The sequence below is a fragment of the Epinephelus lanceolatus genome, chromosome 1 (genome assembly GCF_041903045.1).
Source record: "Epinephelus lanceolatus isolate andai-2023 chromosome 1, ASM4190304v1, whole genome shotgun sequence".
Taxonomy (NCBI): Eukaryota; Metazoa; Chordata; class Actinopteri; order Perciformes; family Serranidae; genus Epinephelus; species Epinephelus lanceolatus.
In genome coordinates this window covers 43,098,824-43,105,787 of record NC_135734.1, presented here as the reverse complement: position 1 = coordinate 43,105,787, position 6,964 = coordinate 43,098,824, and the positions used below count along the sequence as shown (strand labels likewise).

Here is a 6,964-nt window from a genome sequence, read left to right as displayed (position 1 = left end):
TGTATATTCCAATTTTCTTCTTACTTTAGTGTTTGGGACATTTCTTGGCATGTAAGACCCAGTCGATAACAGTGCACAGGTGAGGTCAAGACTTTATGAAAAGGTGGCAACCAGGTATCAGCATGCATCAAAGAGGAAGCTATGAAAATCAAGGACATAGTGCTAAAAACCAAGAGTGAATCTAGGGTTGGCTTTCACTGCACTTTCACTTGCGAACACTGAAGGACAGGATGAAGAACAATATGGAGGTAGGTGTTTGAATGTTGTGTTTACAGTCACTAATAATTCCTGCATGGTGTACCTTTAACTCTACAGAGATTCCAGAAAAAGTTATAAATGAACTGCATTCTTAGAGAAGCTGCAACTGACGATTTTATGAATTGTTGATGAATAATTCATAGAATGAATGTTATAAATAATGTTGTCATCGATATTCATTTAGTCTATAAAATTTTCTCAGAGCCAAGGCTTAAATTCTCAAATACCTCGTACTATCTGCCCAGTAATTAATAGATTTTTAAAAAGATTAGCATCTACTTTTGATCGACTACTCAAGTAATCAACTTCCATTTCAGCACTGATTCTTACTCAGGGTTCATTTCAGTTCAGTTCAAACAACTTTATTAATCCCACAAGGGGCAATTAGTTATGAGCAGCAGGTTGTCGTGATGCATGTAGCTTACACAGCACACAATAAATAATAAGTACATCAGACATCAGACAACATCATACACATACACACACCAGGAGCTTAGTGTGGAATAATAAGAAAGAGCCTATGGTAGCCTATTAATATAATCACTTTAAACGTACTGTAGGGGTTCAGCTGTGATATTTGTCCTGAGGATTACCTTGTTTAGCTCATAATGAAATATTATTGGTTATGCCGGTGTCTTTTTTGGGGGCTTTTTGCCTTTATGAGATAGGATAGTTTAAGCGTGAAGGGAGGAGACAGAGGGGATGACACCCAGCAGGGGGCTGCAGCCGCTGAGGCAAGGACACTGCCTAAGTGTATGGGATGCCTGCTCTAAGCAATCAAGTGCCCCAGTGTCTTTCCTTTTTACGTAAAATAATAACTGACCAGTTCAGATGTGGAAATAAAATGAATTCTCCACTGTCACTCCAGCTAAATGTTGTTACTAGGACCAGCATTGCTTTTCATGAAAGGAGGCTGGAATAGATCTGAGGAGCTGTTCCTTTGTCAACCAGCAGATGTCACTGCACACTAAAAAGTTGCAGACAGTTCCCTTGATGTCAGTGAAGGTCTGGAGATTGATCCAGGAGAATGGAGACACTCGGAGGGATTGGTTCAGATTTCTATATTGTTGAGAGACTGTGGCTTCCTGGGAGACTGTCCCTTTATTCCATCATACAGGGGACCATTCTGACTACATTTTGTTATGGGTTTTTGCTATGGTTGCCAAGTATGTCTGCCACATCACTATTAAATTAAAGAACTCTATAGTAGCCATACTTCTTTAGAAATTGGTAAAAAACAACAACAACAACAAAAAAACAGAGGTCTTGTAAAAGCTACATTTCATTTATACTGCACGATACAGTAGTGACAGTGACGCCAATACTTGATGTTTTATCTTTAAAGCTGCAACATTTCATCACATGGAAATATTTTGGCTCTCTTTAAAATCACATTTCCCTAAAATTCAACCTGATATAGTTAGTATCTAAGGAAATTTTGAGCTCTGCACTTTAATTTACAGTTAATGACGGAGTCTTGACCAATGTCCAAACATAGATGCATTTGTAAAGATGGAGTCACTGAAGTGTTTGGCAGGGCTGAAGGTAGCCATGATTCAGGGCTGTTGTCACGTGTATTACAGACCTGGATCTCCATCAAAAACTGTTAAAGGAGGAGTGTTTAAAACACAAACTCACTGAATGGAAGGAACTGTTTTTAGTCACTTATAAGTTAGGAAAATATAATCTACAGTGGGTGGCAACAAAAATCCCTCTAATGGAACAGAAATTTCACTGCTGAGTTAATTGTTTATAACAAAACAACCCCAAATGACAGGCAAGTTACAAACCTTTTCCGGGGCTTTCAACTGTATTACACTGTCTTCATCAGCTGATAGTTTGTTCTGATGTCTCTCCATCACTTTTTCTATTGCACCTGGCTCAAGGATGGGTTTAAAGGTGTGCTATAACAGATAATTGATTTATCATTGTAAAACATTTAACCCTGCAAGAAATCATGACAGAAATCCTGAAAGATTTTCCATACGACTGACAGCACACAGTAAAAGGCCTTGCTTTTCTCAGTGATGTGTCACCTGTACAGTAGCTCCTTATCTAACCAGCTCACTTTATTTTAACATGTTCCTTTAATGAGGAGATGGCACACAGGGCTCACTCTGACCTAAGACTGGAGATCTGTTCAGATTCATCAAGTAAAACTAGTAAAACCTGAGTCTTGTCAGCAGGTTGTGCTGAATATTTCATTGTTTTACTTGATAATGAATATTTCATCACCTGCTGCAATTTTACTGAAACAAGAATGGGTTTGGTTTTAAGGATTTTAAAGATTATGTGTAATCTTTATGGTTATGTGGCTATTTATTGAATAATAACAGGCAGGGCAAAGCAGCATATTTAAAAATAGCCAATATTATTTCCATCCATCGTTCCATTAGCTAAACCTGCTTATCCTTAAAAAGGGTCGCAAGACAGCTGAAGCCAATCCCAGCTGAATACAGCACCCTACATTATTTCTTTAAACCTGCATTAAAGGAGCAATAAGCGAAATTCATCATTTCTAGATTGAAGGAATTAAAAGATTGCTATGTGAAGAACTAGAGGTGTAATTTCATCTGGAGTATAGCATGACCTCACACACCCTCTCTCTGTGTTGATCTCCAGCCCACTGTTTACAAGCCGGTCCGGCTGCGCGTTCATGTACGTTCATGTGAATGAACGAGCCCTGGTTTGTTATTCAGGTTAATGTGGGAAGAAGCAGCGGGTTTATCGGGCCGCTGAGTGAAGCTGGGTGAAGTGGAGGCTGCGGAGGAAACACCGGGATGGGTTAATGTCTGGAGCTTGAGTTATTAGCAGCTCGGTCCCAACAATGGGTCAGGCGTTATGGTTGTGTTAAGTGAGTAAGTTAGTCTGGCAACCCAGCTAACATTTTCAATTAGCATTGTAAAATGTAGCCTCCCTGCGAAGCTACAATTTTGTAATATATTTGCTGAGATGGAGGCGAGGCTCAGTGACTACAAGAGCTGACAGAAGTGCTCCATAGCTGTAAGTTACTCCACTAGCCGGTGGCAGCAGACTCAGCTAGTGCTAACACCGGGAGCTAACGCTAACGTTCCTCCACTTCTCCGTGAGTGAGAGCGATGTTTTAGCCTAGAGGGCAGCTGGCTCATGGGCTGCCCACTAGGCTAAAACATCGCTTTAGGTTAAAGTGGGAAGAAGCAGCGGGTTTATCGGGCAGCTGAGTGAAGTGGAGACTGCAGAGGAAACACCGGGATGGGTTAATGTCCGGAGCTTGAGCAGCCCACGAGCCAGGCGGGCAGCCTGGTGGGCTCTAGCCAACTCGGATCCCGGCTTGTGCTAACACTAACGCTAACGTTCCTACTCTTCTCCGTGAGTGAGAGCGATGTTTTAGCCTAGCAGGCAGCCCGCAAGCCTGGCGGGCAGCCGGATATTAACCCAACCCAACGTTAACATTGCGCTAATGTATTATAAATAGCACTGAGAGTGAACCAAAACCGTAACGTTGAGAGTCACAATACCAAAATCATAAGCAGCTAGATGGTAAAACACTGGCGCTGATTGGAACAACCGAGTTGTATGTTAATCACTACCTGCTCTATGACGTATCACAGCCCAGACACACCAAACTGACATCACAGAATTAGCAGCAATGAAAGCCAACTGTTGTATTGCCTCACATCACCTGCGTCAGGCAAGAAGTTGCACGTGAGCAAACCGCAAAGAGTACAGCTCACGGCCAACCAGCATGTACATTTTGCGCCTGTGTAAGAGGAAATAATTCCTCACGCCAGAAGATGGCAGTAGTCTGTATTTGTCATTCAAAAAGGGACTCCAGAAGACCGTCATGATGCTAGTTAGCCTATTAGCACGTTGACAACACAATCACATGTTTAAAGAACAAAGCATATTTGCGCCACAATAAGACAAACCATCACAAACTGTTTCTCTTTAAGAGCTCAATGGCGGTTCAATGGATTCCACGTTAAATGTGCCCAAAGTTTCAAATAATGAGGTGCACGTATATAAAAGTAAGCCCTGTAAACAAAAACCTCAGGCTTCAGACTGCTCTGAATACTCTTTTTACAATGTTTTTTTTGTTTTCTATTAAGACAAGCTGACACCAGATTGTGACAGATTTCTCTTAATGGTCATCTGTTCCAGGCACACTACTGCAAGTGTGCACATTACTAAGCCTACACTGTTACATGCATCCCATGTTAACGTCAAGGAAACACGGAATCTTGGTTGCCGATGTTAAATTATTCCTGATTCTGGATAACATTCCTGCTGGAACATGCTGGAGGACTTTAGTTTAGAAGCTTTTATTAATGATTTGCACGCTAGAAAGTGCCGCTATTCTCCACAAAGTCATTTTACGGGTGTAAATTTGCGATAGCGAGGGCATGACCATCCCTACTCTGCCGTACCCTGACATTTTGAACCTAACCGCAACCAATCCCACTCCTCTTGCCTAAACCTAACCAAACCAACCGATGAAGGCAACGAGTAGTAGCCTACCAGAGGGAGAGCATCGCAGGTCATTCCTTCACTATCCTAAAGTAGGAAATGCAAATTTGACACCTAGCTGCAAAGATGGTGCAGAGATGTGAAAGAACCAGAAATGCTGACCAATCAGAGTAGACTGCGCTTTAAGAGACAGCCTTCTCAGGCAGAGCATGAATACAGGTGTTCCAGCACAGACATGTAGACACGTTCTAGTAGCAACCCAAAATACAAGTTTGACCTGAAAATAAGCAAAATAGGTTCCCTTCAATGTGATGTTCCTGCTGAAACAGGTAGTTCATGTCACATTGTGAAGGCCACATCTCCTTACATAAATTCAGGCACCCAGTAATTTAACGACACTAAAAGTTTTCCATTTTTGCCTGGCTGACAAAAACAATTCCAACAGTGAAACACACACAAGAATGATGAATGTGATGAAAGCAATGTGAAAACGTGACGGGCTGAGTGTGTGTGTTTTCTTTGCCCTCTCAGTCTCTGTGGGAGGCCCCTGTCAAACAGCAGCCAGCTCTTTGCTGATTCCCAGAAACCCAACACCTGCCAGTTGCCTCTCTCACAGATACATCTTTACCTGAAACTGATACCTACAGTCCACAGAGAAAATGAGGCTGAGCTGCGGTACAGTATGACGATGTAGTGCTGCAGATAGTTTGCTTCTGGACTGTTTTGTCTTTTTAAATGAAGACTCGTTGTGCTGTGGGTGGGGTGGAGGGGAGCTGCCTCGCTCTCTTTCTCCAGGAAACATATGGAACAGATCTGCTGGTTGGCCAGGCCTCGTTCTGCCACGTCTCACAGCCACACACACATACAAACACACACACACACACACACACACACACACACACAGAAAATGGTCCTAACTTCAGGCTTTTACCTCTCCTCACTCTCTGCTTTTACTCCTCTTTATCTTCTACTTTATTCTTGTCATCTCCTCACCAGTGTTCCGCTTTTACTTCCATGAATGAGTTTCTCTCTACCAGCTCTCTTCAGCTAGTGGTGTTCGAAAAATACGCTGATCACTGATATGAGGATGCTCTTTATGTTAAAGCAGAATACCTGTTAATCATGTCCCAGATCAGTTGCCACCTCCTTCAAAGTATGAACAAAAAGGATCCTAAGAGCTTAGAAGGGACAATTTTCCCTCTCATCTGTGGTGCTATCATCAGTCTAGATTGTTTTGTTGTGAGTTGCTGAGTGTCTGCGGTATCTGCTGTAGAAACGTCTGCCTTCTCTTGAATATCTAGCCAGTATCTACTGCTAGCTCACCTGGCACCACTGAGCAAGCTAATGTTCCAGCTCAACTGAGGAGGACGCTGTTAATGTTTACAACTCCTACTGTTACGAACATGAGCCTCTCATCTATGCAAAGATACTTGCTTCATTCTGCACGGTGATACAGATACATGTAATAGATCTAGATTCATTATACTCAAGACAAGGCAGAAACCTGAATGGCCCAAATCTCCAACACTCTGCAACTCACACCACAACAATTTTCCTTCTTTTGCCTAAACTTACATGACACAGTTTGTGTATCCTAATGGGTCCTTCACAATTATGTGATTCTTATGATGTGCAAAAAATAGATGGAGGGCAAATAGTGAAAAATTCATATACTGTGTGAAATGGACATACAGGGTTCCTACACATTTGGAATTTCAAAATTCCATACTTTTCCATACCCTAATTTCCAGACTTCTCTGCGTTTTTTCTTGTTTTGTTTTGAATATGCGACATCCGAGTAAATATATCAGTGTATCATATTTCACATCATATTTAATTATTCTTAAATTAAGAATAATTAAATATGATGTGAAATATCGACTATTAAGAATCTTAATAGGCGATTGTAGCCAAGTACCATAATGGCATGCAAATAAAAACTCAGGTAAGTTCAATGTCTGGGTTGAGGCAAAAAGGTTGGGACTCTGGGTGCAAGCGATGCACTAACGAGACGTCGGTGTTTTTTCCTTTCATGTGGCTCAGAATCGCCTTCTACCCCATGTTGGCGATGTCAAACGATTTCACACAAAGCTTGCATCTAGCTCTGTGTGTGAATTGGGAATCCTTGGCCAACCAATATTTCTATACGGTATTGTCAAGCCATCCATCCATAAACTTGCATCCACCCATTGTGAACCACGTGAAACTCGTCTTCTTGTCGAAGGTGCAGTGTTGGAGTGAAACTTGATACCTGGGGGAC

The 6,964-nt window shown here is 41.8% G+C and overlaps 1 protein-coding gene across 1 annotated transcript in view; it reads right to left on the bottom strand.

Annotated features, from left to right (window-relative positions):
• Positions 1–6,964, bottom strand: part of cenpp (centromere protein P) — a 131,523-nt gene that overhangs the window by 66,137 nt on the left and 58,422 nt on the right. The gene's annotated exons all lie outside the window — the stretch shown is intronic.